A 17,194-nucleotide genomic window follows, 5' to 3' on the forward strand; every position below is an offset into this window, starting at 1 on the left:
GGGAGCCGCTTATACCGTGGATGAGCTTGTGATAGAATGGTCTGAAATGGCCATGACTTGTTGTGGTGATAACTATAAAATATTGGTGACATTGGTAAATAGCGCAAATAGAGATGTAAATCCCTCCAAATGGGGACACAAATTGCTATAAAACATGGCAGAAGGCTCGACCCTTCCACAATCTCTTCAAACAAATGTACTCTCATTTTATGAAGAAGTAAGTAAACAGGTAGACAGTGGAGTAGCAGTTGATATAGTGTACTTGGACTTTGCTAAAGCATTTGACACCGTACCCCACAGATGGTTATGGCAAGTTAGGGTCGATAGGCTTAGAAAAGTCAACCTGTAAATGGATAGAGAACTGGCTTAAGGATCACATCCAGACAGTTGTAATTAATGATTCATACTCTGAATGGTCTAAGGGTATTAGTGGTGTACCCCAGGGTTCAGTGTTGGGACCTTTACTGTTTAACATCTTTATAAATAATATAGAGTTTGGGATTAAAAGTACCATTTCTGTGTTTGCAGATGACACCAAACTATGTAATGGAATTAAGTCCATACAGGATGTCTATAATCTACAGGCACTGGATGTACTGTTTGATTAGGCAGCCAAGTGGCAAATGACATTTAATATAGATAAATGTAAAGTTATGCACTTGGGAGCTAACAACATGCATGCTTCATACTGTCTAGGGGGAATACATTTGGGGGAGTCAGAAATGAAGACGGATCTGGGGGTAGACTTAGTAACAGCATGCAATGCCAAGCTGCAATATCTAAAGCTAGCAAAGTACTTTCTTGTAATAAAAGATGAATAGACTGCAGAGATCAAGACATAATCCTGCCCCTGTACAAAGCATTGGTCAGACCACATCTGGAATATGCAGACCAGTTTTGGGCACCAGTTCACAAAAAGGACATTGTGGAATTGGAGAGAGTGCAGAGAAGGGCAACTAAACTAATAAAAGGAATGGAGGAGCTCAGCTATGAGGAGAGATTAGCTGAACTGAATCTATTCTCCCTTGAGGAGAGACGTTTAAGGGCCTTCCCCTGGACCAACCTTCTCCATAGGGTTTTATATCTGGGATATGTTCATTTCCTTAGTGGTTAAACTTGATGGACTTTTTTCAACCTGACCTACTATGCAACAATAAAAAACGATCTTTATAAATGTCAGCACGTTAGAAATCTGGGAAATGTAATGTACGGTGGCTCAGCGGTTCGCACTTTGGGCTTTGCAGCGCTAGGTCCCAGGTTTGAATCTTGGCCAGGACATCTGCATGGAGTTTGCAGGTTCTCCCTGTATTTGTGTGGGTTTCCTCTGGGTACTCTGATTTCCTCACACACCCCAAAAACATACAGTTAGGTTAATTGGCTTCACCCCAAAATTGACCTTAGACTGTGTTGATGGCATATGGCTATGGTAGATACATTAGATTGTGAACCTCTTGATGGACGCTCAGGGACATGACTATGGGCTTTGTACAGCACTGCGTAATGTGTTGGCGATTTATACTGTGTAATATTACATTTTTTTATGCATTTCACAGCTTCTGAGTCGAGAGAGTGGCAGAAAAGGAACCTATTTATAATGTATTATTATTTATTGTTTATATATATTTTATTCATTGGCACAGGAGGTATGTGACAGGTTGGTCATTGCGGATACATTTTCCAGCATTCATGTGAAGAAGCCCTGAGGTAAAGCTGTAGGTGCCATGGCGGCCTCGCGCCTAGAGGGGGCAGCAGAGTGCGGGCGTGTTGCAGGAGGCTCCTGTGTCTCCCGAGCTGGGTAGCAGTGGCTGTGTGTAGCTGGGAGTGCCCGGGCTGTGCTGTGTTACTGATGTCACTGGGAGGAAGGAGGAGCTCACAGGAAAGAGCTGCTGGTGGCTGCAGAAGGAGAAGAAAAGGAGGAGGTGGAAGATGGTGGAATTAGAGGTGCTATCTGCCGCTATAGTGACACCTCCATCCCCGGGCTATCGCCTCTTCCCCTGATCACAGCCTGGACCCTGCAGCCGACGCCTTGTCATGTAGTTTGCTGGCTGTGTGATTGACAAGGCTGAAGAGATCCGGGGATTTGTGGGTAAGTGAAGGCTCTGTCACGGTGGATGTACCTTTCCAGGGAAGGTGTGGGCTTCCTGACAAGTGCTGCACAAGAGGGCCGGCTGGGAGGAAGCAGATGGCCTAAGCAGAGAATAGGAGTATGCAGGCTGTGGGTGGGATGCAGCATCTGCTGTGTATTCATGCAAATACATAACCCTTACAGGGCTGCTGGACACTACAACATTATATTATCATCCCAGGTGCTGCAGCATGAGCCCTGCAATGTGCATGCACAATATACACTGGCCAGGGGATATGGGGGGTGCAGGGGATATAGGGGGTGTGGGGGCAGCAATGCTGGGCAGCTAGCAGGAGACATGGCAAAGTTAATTGAGCAGCTCTGTGATTGCTGTCAGTGTTGTCAGGAGCTGGACCTGAGACTGGAGGGGAGGGGCCGCTCTATAATTGAATTGTATGAGCTCCAGCACATGGCAGTAGGCTGGTCATCATTGTGATGTATGGGTCAAACCACACACATGTGTTATGGGGGGGTATGGAAGGGTCTCTATTTATATAGCGTGTATGTATGGGGGGGTCTCTATTTATATAGCTTGTATGTATGGGGGTCTCTTTATATAGAGTGTATGGGGGGTCTATAGTGTGTATGTATGGGGGTCTCTATTTCTATAGAGTGTATGAATGGGGGTTTCTTTATATATACCTTTACTAGAAACAATCTCACAACTTGCTAGATTTCAACCAAACTTTAGACAAAAAAAATACCACTATCCCAGTTTTCACACATAGATGTCCTAATTTAATACAGAAGACATATGCACCATATTCCTCATATTTACATACTATCCGCTGTAGTCTCTATCTACTTCTGGACACTCTACTGTTTGTGATGTATTTCATCTTGCCTGGGGTGATATGTCTTTTGTCTACATTTGTATCTTGGTGGGTGGAGGTGCACCAGCCACTTCTGTTCAAACTCTCATTTGGCCAGATATTAGCATATTTCTCAAATGTTTCTTGTTCAATCCATCTTCATTGTTAGCTTTAAATTGTTCTTTTACTGTTGTAGCTAACCTGCTTCCCGTAGACGGCCTTTTCCACAGATTTGCTCACTGAACACAAATCCTGGGAGTCCCAGACTCCAGCGATATGTCCCGAACATACCAGTTTTGATCAGCCGATCAGTTGGCCTCCTGAGCCAACAACACAGAACCCAGTCTATGTGTAAATTACCAAAGGCTTTTACAGTAAATTCTCTCTCTCTCTGAAAGCATATGCTAATTGCACAATTACACCCTACACACTCTTATAAACAGATACACACACTCACAGACATCCACCGGCCTGCACCTCATCAATTCACCACCAATGTGCTCACAATTGAATAGATCCGATGTTATTCTTCTTACTATACCATCGTACAGAATATCAGCCAACACATTATCATTTTCATATCGGCTATTATACGATTGCACAGAACATTACCCAACACAATACCATCTTCATATCGGCTATTATACCATCTTACAGAACATCACCCAACACATCATCATTATCACCTTCATATAGGCTATTATACGATTGTACAGAATATTACCAAACACAATACCATCTTCATATAGGCTATTATACGATTGTACAGAATATTACCAAATACAGAATATTACCAAACACAATACCATCTTCATATAGGCTATTATACGATTGTACAGAATATTACCAAACACAATACCATCTTCATATAGGCTAACAGACTAAGCAGACAATGAGTCTAAAGGCATTTGTATATAGCAAGTTACAAAGGTGATGATATTCTACTATTTTGGCTGCAGTGCTCACTGCATCCTGCGAGACAGGACCGTTTACCAAAACGCAGCCATAGGACACGTTACTGCTTGTCCGAGACAACCACAGTTGTGAGGATTGACCCAACCTCACTCTTGGCAACCAGGTTAGTTGAGAGGAATACATTAAGGACATTTAGACTGATTACCCGCACAGATACAAATTCCACACACATAAACAACTCGCACGTGTACAGATCTTCTAACAGCTGAGGTTCAAGTGATGGAGCTTGTGAGTCACCAGGCCAGACAATGTAACTTAGCAGAGCCTAGCACGGGAAGAACCCCGGTAAGCTAAATAGGCTTTCATGCCAGCTGGGGCATGTCTCGATTGCTCCAATGTAGTTACTAAGGCTCTGGTCCAATCATCATCTGTTCTTCTCGGACGATTCGGCACGAAATGTCAAGGAAAAATATATCTGTTTCTTAAAGAAACGTGTTGTCCCAGTATCCGTCTTCCAGCCGGCCCTCCAGGCGCCGCCATCTTCTCCTCTTCTTCCGGGTTCTTCTTACAACGTCACCCAACCCGGGCGTGAGCTTGGGTGACGTAGTTGGGGGGGAAAAAACTGCACATGCGTAAGATCGACTTTTGACGAAAGGGCTCCTTCTGCTCATGCCCGAGCACCCAAGAGCCTCCCAGGATGTGTGACGTAGGTATCCCGGGAGGCTTTGCGCTTCTATTCATTCTTGATCGCCTAGGCGATCGAGAATTAGGGGGCTATGCTGTACCCTTTAAAAAAAAAAGAACTAACTTTTACCTCACATAAAAGTGAAAATTCTGAGTTTAGTTGCGCTTTAACTGATGTGTGCTGGGTGGGCTTTTGCCAATATGTGAAAGTATACCCAGCATACTCGTCCATTATGGTACACTTCTCTTACAGGTACGCCTTGCGCTGTGCAATGCAATGTCCTCCCCTGCCACTGCTACTTAGATTCTCAGGCGTCATTTTCAACTACTGTGGCCACTGATAAATAACTTTTGTGCATGTCCCAAGCACCGAGTCCATACATATTTTTGCTGGTAACAATTATTAACAACCGTCTACAGCAACTATAGCTGAAAGTTTGTATAAAGTTAAAGGGAGAATACTTAAATCAGTATTAGTTTTTTCCTAAAATCAAACTTTTTGTTCCAAATCTCTACAGCCTGAAACTTTAGTATTACACAACTAGTGACAGTATGCAGAATACCACCCTTGAGTATATACCATAAGCATGGCCTTTTACAGAATACTAATATATAGAAAAAATATATAATACATAAACTTGTATTATAATAGATTACATTAGACATCATATATATCACTGTCACAATATGAGCTGTGCATAGTAATACATTTGTACAATCAGTTGATGTAACATTATAATATACACAAGGTAAGTACATGAGTCTCTTACAATGATAGTGGTATAGCTTAAGCAACATTTCTAATTTTCGGGCTCTTTGGATCCCTTGGCATCTGGGACAGGTAGGTAGTATATTCTTTACAGGCAGATAAGACATCCACTTGAGGACCCCCAAGGTGCCTGCAGGCATTCCACAGACACCTCCTGCAGCTTGGACAGCCCTAAGGGACCCCATAGCTGAGCATCTCCCATTGCAGTCTAATAGCTGTTGGCAGTGAATCCCTGGGGGGATGTAACATTAATCAATAAACCTTTTATTTCATCATTACATTAGTAAAAGTGATGTTTTTAATCTCCCACCCCTATAAATATGCATAGATGATCTTTCAAAATTGGATTTGGGAAAAACAATCTGCCTGATCCTGCGCTTTTCATTCAACCAATCACAATATTTTTTCTTAGTAAAACGGATTAGGATGAAGCATAAGTAATATTTTAGTGACTGAAGAAGATATATCTGATGAAAAAAAGTTGAGTTGATCATGTTGGAGCCTATAGTATACAGTTGCATGATATTAATGTTTGGGCAACAATGTTACAGGCTGGGTGGGAAAGAGGATGGGATGGTGGTACACGGTAGCCTTAGTCTCTAGGAAGGTTTGGCTAATGAGGTGTTTTATACCACACACAACATACACCGCATAGAAGGAGGTACACACAGCATAGGAGGAGGATTTAAATATAAATACCCAGCATAAATACACAATATAAATTATATATAAATACACAGCATAGGAGGAGGGAGGTGGGCAGAGGTTCAGCCAGTAGGTAAGCATGGTCTTCCCAATACATTGCCTGGATGTACACAAGCCACATAGGTGGGAAGTGAGGTAAGTGTACAGTACAACATAACTCACCTTCCACTGCAGACCATCCAATGAGTCCCCATAGAACTGCTCAGCTTTTTTAACATAGCATGTTGTACAATTTTGTATTTTAGTTCAAAAAAGGACACCCCCCCCCCCCCCCCATATTATAAATTTTCTGAAAGCTGACCTGCTGCCCTTTAATGTCATTATATTTCTGCTGTCTATGATCATTGAGTTCATGGGTTCACCTATGTCTTTGTTCACCTACAAAGACGGTAAATCCCAGCAACATGCAGATATCAACAAGAGACAGATTACAATGATATTCACCAGGTCCCACAAATCTGGACATGGCATTCACCCCCATAGCTGAGCATGTCCCATTGCAGTCTAAAAGCTGTTGGCAGGTAATTCCTGGGGTGATGTAACATCAATGAATAGTCCTTCATTTCATCACTAGCTGATTATACAGGAAAATAAATCAAATAAAGCTACAGTGTTAAGTAAAAGGCACTTTCACTAAGCAATACATGCAAATATACCTCTGACATATACCATCGCGCTGTACAAAGATCAGATCTGAGTCATATGTCTAGCATGTTTAGTTGAAATGTGTTGATGCGTTTCCTAGTGATGACATACATACATCCAAATACAGCTCTGACATATAGCACAGCGCTGTACAAAGCTGACTGGTGCATTTACACTCACATATATATAGTGTACTATGTGTATGTATGGGGGTCTTGGTTTGTTACTGTTGTCTGTGGTCCTCCAAAGTCTTACACTTGGATTGGGATAAAGAAATAGTAGAGCAGCTTTATATGAAACAACCAAGCAAAAGTGCTGACATTACCATGATAACTGTAATGAACGTTCTGTATGATTGTATGGAAACGCCACTTATGTAGGGGACGCCTATCGGTAAAGCTGTAGGCCTTATCTTTTTGGTTTCTTCCAGCAAAGTAATGATCCTTTTGAAATGATTTGTGGTGAGACACAAAGATGTTTCCTTCTTTTTTTAAAGCTGATTATTTTTATTAGCATGTAAATTGATCTATTGAAGCACAATGATATTTAAACATACTAATCTTATACTCTGAACAGCAGTGTTGTTGTTAGTGCTATGGATTTTCTATAAATGACTCTTCTACAGGAAACTCCAGGCAGCATCCAACGACCATACTGACCCGGTTCCAGCTCTGCAATGGCGGACTGAGTGCATAGCTTCTCTACCTTGTTCTGCTACATCAGAGCTCCCCATCCTGTGCCATCTGCAAGGTTCAGCACCTCTGGCAGTGTTGATCTCTAGTTCCTTCCCATATCATATTGGTCATTACGGATCAATGGGAAGGTGAAGGAGGGTATAGAGCCAGCAATATACACTACAGTTTGGAACCCTGTAGGTTATGATGATCTGGGATTTAGAGCTAGTCTACGGAAGAAAGCATATAAAGGTATGACAGACACTGCTTGATGTCTGTATTGCACTGATGGAGTTGTTCTAGTACTCTCAGAGTGACAGTAGAGCTTTGGGACATCTTATAAATAGTATGGTATAAATTATCCTGACAATTATTGGTTAACCCATAACATGAAATCCCATAAGTAAAGAAGGTATGTACTGCAAGAATATAGATACTGCCTTTGCTGAACTTTTCTTTCTGGACACTATCATTGCCTCTTCTACAAATGTCCCTCTTGAACCTAGCTCTCCATATATAGGTAGTCCCCGGGTTAAGGACATCCAAAAATGGAAGACTCCCTGGTACGAACAGAGCTTCCTTGCCCGCTCCTGTGCAAGTCAGGGGGTGCGGCTTGCGTGACTTGCAAAAGAAATCTTTTGCTAAACACAGCTGAGGTTCTGGGTTATTTTAAGGCCTTAGCTCTTTCTGCAGCCTCTTGTAACTCTTTTAATCCCATAAAGTTATTTTTGTTCTTTTTTTGTTGCTTTGTTTGTGATTAACTCACAGTGAGGATTTTATACAGTAACTGACACCATGCTGCCTAATAATATTTTGAGACAAACATCTGTCCTGATTGCTTTTATTAAAATAATGTACCTGTTCCGACTTGCATACAAATTCAACTTAAGAGCAAACATACAGTGTATGTTCGTATGTAAACCGGGGACTACCCGTAACCACAGAACTCTCCATCCAGGCATTTGTTCCAGAGGTGGATGGCACTTTCATGGGTACAAATACAGTGTGTTTTTTTTATCACAGAAGACGTTGGCCATTTTTGGTGTAGAGGCTGTTATGGCGCCCAGTAAGCCAAACCTGAACATTTTTTGGAGAAGTTAGGGCAAATAAATGTAAGATTTATACTGCTATATAATGATAATGCTATTAAAAGTAAAAGTATATTTAAAGCAAGATTGCTTTTTTTTTGTCAGGTTTAGCAGTAGTTTATTTTGCCCTATTTCTGACATATTTATTCTCATGCATAAAAGGGGAGCAGGGGGTCATTTCTGCTACTTTGATTCTGAATATTTAAGCATGCAGTACTAAATCAGTTGTAGACTACACTTATGAATGCTAGTATCAGAGCAAGGTGTAAACTGTGAGAAAACAGGTGAGTCCATAGTAATTCATGTCTGTTATCATTATATTTGTGTATAGAGCACCAAGTAGTCCATAGTCCTCTTACTAACCTTAGAGGAACTCACAGATATGAAGGTATGAATAATGTGATTTTATGAGTATGTGTCACATCTTGGGAGTGCTCACATTACTGTTACTGATAATATAAATATATTCTTTCATTTTTGCCCATTTCTGTTCACAAAAGCCTTTTTTTTATCCACAGCATCCTCTTTAATAGATTTTCTTTCAGTCATTAAAGAGCTTTGCAGGATGCAGAAAGGTTTTGTCTGAGAATGTTTTTAAGTAAAGTCAATGTTTGCAATTTGAGAATATGTGCCTTGGGTAATGTTGCTTTATAAAGCCCATTCTGTGACTGATGCATGTTGAAGTAATACTGGAACTTTCAGCACAGCAACACAAGAATTTTTATTTGGTTGCTTTTTCTATCTCTAAAGACTACAGAACTTCCCCTATATGTTTCAATAGTAGAAGGGTTGAGTTCTGCGGTCCTATATTGTTTCTGTTCATCTTCATACCAGATTCTTCTGTATCTATATACAGAACAGTGATTTTAGGCAATGGGATCATTAAACAGCATTTCTGCGTGCCTTGTTCCTCCCTCCTGTAGAAGCTGGCGATTTTCTCTTCTCTCCAGCACTTGGTGTTGTTGGGGGTACGTTCAGAATCCTCCTGTATGATGCAGGATAGCTGTTGTACTTATGAATAGATACAGGTGTAGTTGAGATTTTGTACCTTTCATACATTGTACCTAGTGTTGCTTGAACATGCTTTTCTTCAGTAAAAAGTCTTTGAAGTCTATTTTTCCATCAACCACTCCTACTCCTTGATGACCAAAAGGCAAAGAAATCACATACAGCCCGTTGTTTGCAAGCATTAAGGGCATTCTTAAGCTTCTTTGTATTGTACATGGCAGCTTCCCACTATATACTAAAACTGAGCTAACTCCAATTAGCTTGAACAAGGGAGTTATTTGGATTCTATTAGAACCCAACTAAATAACGGATGTTGAATCATCAACACTGGTTCTTTATTTATTTATTTTTGTGCTTTTATATAAAGTGTGAATTGTAAGTTGTTATTGACCTCAGGGCATTGAGGAAATATTTATTATGTTGTTTAACTTAGCTACTTTTCAGAATCAGAACTTCCTCCTGGTTTCTTTCCACCATCTTCTCTTCCTTTCTTCCGTGTTCTTCTTCCTATGTCACCCAAACTCGCACTGCATATGTGTGTTGCACTTAAAAAAAAAAAAACACAAACAAAAATATGTTTTACTTTAAATAAAAGGGTCGTCTACCTTTTTATGGAAAGTAAAAAATCTGAGTTTAGGTAGGCTTTAAGTAACTACAGAAACAAGGGGAGGTCATGCAATGACTTTAAATATCTTTTTTTTATATGCATATAACCCTCAACATGGTGCTGTACCTATTAAGTGTATGAAAAGGCAAAACATTTTATTTTACTATTGGATAGAGCAGGGAATTTTTTGTCCTGTCTGTGACCTTGCCATGGACATTCTGCCTTATAATTTTTCATGCTTAAAAAAATTCCAAAATGTAAGAGTTTTCATGAGAGCAACATTAAAGGGTAAATCTTTCAATGTGGACAAATGTAATGTGGAAAATTTACTGTTTACACCTGTTTTAGATAGGATTTCCTCATTTAGAGAGATTTCCTTTCACTTTCCAGGTGTTCTCCTAAACAGGAAGTGAAGAGAAATCTCCCTAACAGGATGCAGACAGAAAAAAAAATATATAGGATATAGCATTTAACCCTTTTTACTTTTTATAACTAAAAAGAAAGGCTTTGGCGTTACATGCACTTATAATGAAGTCACTGAGAACAAAGTTTTGGTCCCACTGAATACTTTTTTAGTACATGCATTATGTTACTTTTAGAGCTCCTGGATAAACTAGCTATAAGAGCAAGCATGGCTGTGCAGTAAAAGTTTTCTATATGAAGTTTATTAATATGAAAAATACATCTAGTGTGAAATGGCCACCATAAAATGATTGTGTTCATTAATAGGTTTCAAAACCTGCCCAATGTTTTAAATACTGTAATCTTTTGAGCTTTAAACCTGTGTAACATTAGCCTATGAAATGGAGTGTTATTCTACGTCCTATACATCTTCTAGTACTAGTTAGTTCTGTATTACTGTTAGCACTAAAACTGTGAGAAAGGTATTAAAATTCATCCACCCTCCTGTATAGCTATATGTAGTTTAGGCACTTTACAAATACTTTATTGAATTCCTTAGTTTGGCAAGCCTTTCACTTTTCTATGCAGGGCTTTCTAAACCCATCTGGTTATAAGATAATAATGTCTCTTTTCTGTATAATGTACTACTAAAAAGTGTTTTGTTATATTTGCAAGGTTACTTGTTAACCTTTTGGGAAATTTTGTGTTCTGATAAAGTCCTGTTCTCTCTGCTTGTGATGATCTGTTATCATTTACATGGTGCTTGCTGAGCTTAGGTCTTTATACATGTAGCTACCTGGCTACAAAAGCGTTCATTTGTGCTGATTTACCCTTGTACAATTTGTATTATATTGTAAAGTACAGTTTAATAATGAAAACATGTGTACCTTTGATCTTGGCAGCTTAGACTGTAGTACTATAAATCTACTTTCTTACCTGTATCCCGATGCCTATTTTTGTGTTTCTAATGCTATATGCCATAAACATTTTATAAGCAATTCACAGCCCTATGCAATTCACACTGAGAAAATCATGAAAATATATATAGATGGGAAAACCACATTCCTCTGCAGCTGAAATAAGGAAACATAGATATTACTGTAGAGAATAGTACACACGGGCTGATTTTCACTTCTTGTTTCTAGATAGATGGGACATGTTGTTAAAAACCAGTTGTGTAGTGTGAGGCAGCGTTTCTCAACTAGGGTTCTTCCAGTGGTTGCTGGGATATCTTGAGCCATTTGTATCTGTCCAATTGACACCCGTGATCTATTTGGCTATATTTGTAAAGCTGACATTCTAGCCTCTGGCCAGCTAAGAGGCATTTGTTCCTATTGACTATCATTCTCATGTACTTTGAACTGTAGAGTAATTAAAGCAGGAGTTCCATAAAGATCTAAAAGTAATATCAAGGGTTCCCTCATTTTAAAAAGGTTGAGAAAGCCTGATCTAATACATCCGATCACATTTTGGATCCTTTTCCATCTGATGAAAACAATCAGTAAGGAGAAACGTGTGTACGGTGTTTTCGACGTTATGATCATTCACCTAATCAGACTATTGATTGCAACATTTGATTGAGCACAAATTTAGCAGAACATGTACTTGTGAGGACTAAGCCTAAATGCTGACTTTGCCTGCATCCCGTCCTAGTTCCCATTCATCTATCTAGCGCATTAGTTCAACCGTATTTCCATTTTATTCTCACTACTTCTTCTTACAGGTAATGGAAAAGGCTTTAATTATTTTTAGATTAACAGCAAAATATTCAGGTATTTTTATTTTAATTAAAGCAGACCTATGTCTTGAACATTCAAGGCAAACCAACATGTCTCCTCCTCATTTGTATCTCATACTCGCTCACCTTTTTCTTTGGTCCTCTGTCAATTTGGTAAACTGCCAGGATTAAAAGAAGCTACAAGTCGTCCAGTTGGGGCTTAAGGAATTCTTTAAACTTTCCCAAGCACTGTAAATACTAAGTACTGCCTTTGTTTCCCCTAGCTGAATGTAGCAGCTAAGAAATGAAGGAAAGGTTCCTGATTCTTAAGATGTAACAATGCATTCCATTAATGCTTATCATTGATCCAAAGTAGAAAAGCAAATTGCTCCTCCTATACACCACATATCTAAATGAGGAATACTAGCACCTTGAACATGCATTTACGACCATGTGCTGCAGTGCTCAACCCACAAATTGTTTTGAGCGAGGTGTTAAGAAATTGTAGGAGCGTAGCAGCCCCTGTATTGTGACCCAACTTTTCAGTAACTATCCAAAAACAGCTGGGTGGTTACTGGAAAGTGCCGGGTGGTGTGCCCAGCTAAAAGGGTTTGGGGAGAATACTGTGCTGCTTGAAAACTTTACTAGGAATGAATTTCAAAAAACAAAGAACAACAGAACATTTTAGCCTTGTGAAGTATATAAAAAACACTAAAAAATTCTGGCAAAAGCACTCACAAGAGAGTAGAATGAAGAGTATGCTTTTCTGTCATAATCAACAAGAAAAGTAGGACCCAAAACATGTGGCCATATCCATATGAATAGAAAAACCCTGAAGAGATCAATATAGATGGACAGCACTGACATATACGTCCATCTCATTTAATGTAGAAGAGATCCTCCTCTACTCTGCATCCTGAATGTACCTGCAGTGATCCTGGGCTCACAGGGGAGACGACTGAGTGTTAGGCCCAGGAGGCACTGGGACTGTTTTTATTTGCTTTATAGTAGTTATCAGGTAGCTGTAGAACTGCCTAAATCAGTAGAAAAACAAAGACTGATTATTTTTCTGCTATTGTGTCCGTAAGCTTGTTTTCAGTCACATTTTATAACATTCACATCCATACCTTTTGTTTTTATACCAGGAAAAATACATTGTCAAATATCAAAGCAATTATACCCAGCTGGTGTTGTACTTTGAATATTTTGAAGAGTGAGATATCAAGCAGCTGATAGGAGAGAAAATTAAAATGAACCTTGCTTTTGAGTCACATTTCATGGAATATTCATGTACTAAAACCCATGACATTGTAAATGCATTTGTATGCAAGCCAGAGCTAAATCTGTTGCTCTTAAAGAGCTACTCCAGGTAAAAACTGTAAATATATAATGCTATGCTGGGAACTTTAGAGAAAAGTCTACATGTGCAGCACTGTAAACCTTAATTTTAGTGATATATATGAAGAACAGTGCATCAGTACTTCAGTTTTTCATCTAGGCATAATATAGCGCACCCTTCAACCCTACTTCCCCTTGCCCGTTATCTGGTAATCCGAGAATCCCTGATTGCAATGTAAAAATATGTATTCTTAAGCACACCTATGGCAAGATTATTTTGGTTACGCCTGTAGAAAGCTAGTGTTAAAAAGAAAAACATTTTTTTACACCTGCCAAACATCTAGCTTTTACACTTTGAATGTTATTTGTTGCCTGGAATTATAAGGAATATGGCAGTCAGGCACATTTTAGGTACTTACACACTGCCTTTAATTTCCTGCACAGTGCACCTACTGTTGGATCCCTATTGAGTAATTCACCAGATCTGTTCTTTGCTTGAAAGCAGATCCAGCTCCTTTTTTTTTTTTGCATATTTGATCCGAAATTAAATCTGGGACTCCTGACAGATGTTTGTCAAACCTGGGACTAAACAGGCCATAATAGATATATATTTAAAAGGCTTAGGTGACTAATCAAAAGTAACTGTATATGTGTGGTATATTTGAGCTCCTTTGGGGATTCTAAATCCTTATGTTGCAAAGTGCTAGAATACAAAAAGACATTCAGTGATCTTACTAGTGTTGATGTAAACAGGCAAGCCATACATTTCAGCTATTTTTAGGGCAGAACAAGGTTGTAGTTTGTAGTAAATAAAAAATCATATATTTGGTCTTATTAGAATAAATGTGTGTAAAATGAGTCCCTGCCTATTTTTGGATCATACATGTATTTCAGTGCAAACCTTTTGTCTTAATGCAGTGCATATTTATGCATGATGAAAAAATATATATGCAAAATTTTGTGAAACACTGTGCAGTGTTCAACCCCGAAATATTTTTTTTTTTGCTGGGTGGGAAGAAGCTGTAGGCAGGTGGTGGCCCCTGTGTTGTGATCCAACTTATGACTGGTGTTGGTCGAAAATCTCACTATTCGATTCAACAACTATTCGATCGAATAGTGGGATATTGTTCGGGTGATCGAATGCTGAATTCGAACACCATTAAAGTCAACGGTGGGAAAATTTGGGTTATTTTTAGGCACTGTGAAGAACTGCAAGAGCAATCAGCTGTCAGCTCCGCTCCCCTGATTGCTCTTGCAGCCTTTTACTAGTTGTATGTGTTCTTGGATAGAGATTCTCTGTTTTCCTGGATAGAGAAACTATCCAGTAACACATAGTAGATGGCGGCAACAGCAACCAGGGGAGCGGAGCTGTCCTGATTGCTGTTGCCGCCCTGCACTAGTAGTATGTGTTCTTGGATAGAGTTTCTCTGTTCCTGTGTTCCTGGATAGAGAAACTCTATCCAGGAATAGGGATAGTGCTCCCAGATTGGCTGAGGAAAGCTTTTCTCAGCCAATCAGAGAGCACTAGAGGATTGAATGGGGAGACTTGTGCCGGGGACCTCTAGTGCCAGGGATCTTCTCAATGAGAACAGTGTGCGATCCACGGCACTAGAGGTTAAGCATGCACAGAAGGAGCCCCAAAGAGCCTCCCGAGATGCCTGACGTAGGTATCCCAGGGGGCTTTGCACTCCCAATTATTCTTGACCGCCTAGGCAGCCGAGGATTAGGGGGCAGTGCTGCACCTTTTTTTTTAAAACAGAATTTTCACCTTACCTCTACCCTTTTATGTAAAGTGAGTTTAGGTACGCTTTAATGGGGTGCTGGCTGTGGTGGTAAAGATGAATTTAGCAGGCATTTATCAGTCTTCAGCATTTTGCCCAAGCCTCAGTATCACTCACAACTTTAAAATTTTAAACAATTTAAACATTGTCAATGATAAAAAATATATACCTATAAATAATCTTGAATTTGCTTTAGGCATAAGATGACCGATAAAACGTTGCGGTGCATTCATTTATCTTGCAGGTAATGGTATTGCTACCTAATCTGTTCTGTGTAGGCTGGTAAAAATATTCTCACACAATGTATCTAGGAAGTGCCAACAATAGGAAGGTTTATATTTTTTTTTATAGTTGTACTAATGAGGAACACTAAGAAATCATCAGTCTTTTGTGAGGCAAAAAAACATGTAATTAGTTCAGTTGATCCCTGCTGCAAATTTATAAATAATGAGCACTTGTATGCCTTTCATTTTGTGCTGGAAGAATCACGTTCCTCAAGAGCAAATGTGAAAGGCGGAATACAAAGGGTTGGAAAATATTGTGACATGGAGCTAATGAATGTGTTAATCTTACATTATGCAAAATAGGAGTAGCATTAGTCATCGTTGGGTTATTAAAGCTCCAATGACAAATGTTTAAATAGGGAAACCTTATTCTTATGGAAGGCTCCAAAAGCATGGGCATTGTTTACTCTTAGCATATTAGTGCTATAGTCTAAAAAGCTCCAGCAAGCAATTGCAAAATGGATAAAAAGCTTTGAGTAGCTTTCTGGAAGCCCTTAAAGTATTCTTCAGTTCCATTCTGGAAATACTAAGCATGCCTTTCAATAGACATGCTTGTCTGTAGCTTTAATTTTTTTTTATATATATATCCATCTGAAAAGCAAGTTCCCTGCTAATGCATTCTAAATGTTGATGTATGGTGGATTTTATCTACCATCACATGTAATAATGTTTTTGTAAAGTATGTGAACTTAAATGTGATTTAACGGGCTTGGTTTTTATTATATTCTTGGGGTTTGATTGTACATGTGAAAGGAGAAAGGTATTACAATGAACAGCTTTCTTTATTCATTAAATGTTATTTAACCCTTTTGTACCCAGAAGTCATTAAAGTCTCCAATGCCTAGGTCACATTTACCAATGTCAATATGTGTGAATTATAATTTACTTTGAAAATTATATTTTTTAAAGAAAATTAAAGCCTTCTATATAGCACACTATTTCTTTAAACACATTGCCATAGGTTTAATTATAAAAAATAGACAACAATGTAAATAGTAACACAGTTTTAATAGTCTTTGTTTTTTAATACTGTGACTGTATCTGGTATCTATAGCAATAAACAGAAATTTGTATTTTTTGCAAACAAAACATTCAACCTTCTTGTGATCAAGAATGTCATTACTATTGTGAACAAATTCCATCTTGAGCTGTTCAGTTTGGTAAACATTTGTTTTCAGTAGTGCAGATAAGGATATGCTAAACATATAAAAAGAGTAACACAGAGCTTATTTCATACCTGATATTTGTAAAAAAAAAAAAAAGTCTAAAATGCAATAAAGAAAAATATTTTTTTTAACATAAAAATAAAAAATATATTTTATATATTTTATATATAAAAAAATATATAAAAATATAAAAAATATAAAGAAAAATTATTTTTATTATTGTTATTAAACAGGATTTATAAAGCACCAACATATTATGCAGGGATGTACATTAAATAGGGATGGAGCCTGTCCCGAAGAGCTTACAATCTAGGAGTTGAGGGAAGTAACACACAATAAGAGGGGAGATTTGTAGTAGTGGGAAGTAGTGAGGATTTCAAAAGACACAAGAATTTGCAGATCATATGATGTCATGTAGCCACCTTTTTGGCAGTGAGTGAACAGTGCAGACTGATCTCACTACTCATTCTGTTC

At 38.8% G+C, this 17,194-nt stretch overlaps 1 protein-coding gene across 2 annotated transcripts in view; it reads left to right on the forward strand.

Annotated features, from left to right (window-relative positions):
* Nucleotides 1–1,861: 1,861 nt before the first annotated feature.
* The window catches only part of APBA1 (amyloid beta precursor protein binding family A member 1), an 80,363-nt gene continuing 65,030 nt past the window's right edge, over nucleotides 1,862–17,194 (forward strand). Inside the window, exon 1 of one of the 2 annotated variants that reach the window (XM_072404172.1) lies at nucleotides 1,862–2,086. The gene's annotated coding sequence lies outside the window, so the exon portion shown is untranslated. The remainder of the gene's footprint in view (nucleotides 2,087–17,194) is intronic. The other variant, XM_072404170.1, reaches the window with a different exon arrangement.

Source organism: Pyxicephalus adspersus, chromosome 3 (assembly GCF_032062135.1).
Source record: "Pyxicephalus adspersus chromosome 3, UCB_Pads_2.0, whole genome shotgun sequence".
NCBI lineage: Eukaryota > Metazoa > Chordata > Amphibia > Anura > Pyxicephalidae > Pyxicephalus > Pyxicephalus adspersus.